We start from the raw sequence: 472 nt of genomic DNA on the forward strand, positions 1-472 counted from the left end.
AGATGGACATTATATATGGTTAGCTTTTCATTGACAAACTGAGCAAATTACGAGACTTATATAGTATACCTAAATCACAAAATATCCACATATACATGACCCCTTGTCCACTTATCAAAAAAAAAATCTGAACCAGATACTTTTTTTAGATACTGCACTATAAATTCAACCATAATTTCATACGATTTTATTCTTAGAACACAACATAACCAAATTAGAGGGGATTGTATGATATGAGGATATATAATCCAATAGTCACAATCATCCCCTGTGAGAAAACGAACAGAACAGACCTCAGTTTTTTATATTAGCATGCTAAGGAAGAGGAATAAAGCATCGAAGAATAAGATCCCTTTTGATAATGTATTGTCAAGGTCACGGATTAAGATGTAATTTAAGTATCAGCTCGCTTCCCGAACGCTTATACCAGGTCGTTCACGTGTTAGAAAAACGCACATTTACGTGAACACAC

The sequence above is a fragment of the Penaeus monodon genome, chromosome 31 (assembly GCF_015228065.2).
Source record: "Penaeus monodon isolate SGIC_2016 chromosome 31, NSTDA_Pmon_1, whole genome shotgun sequence".
In the NCBI taxonomy this organism is placed as follows: Eukaryota; Metazoa; Arthropoda; class Malacostraca; order Decapoda; family Penaeidae; genus Penaeus; species Penaeus monodon.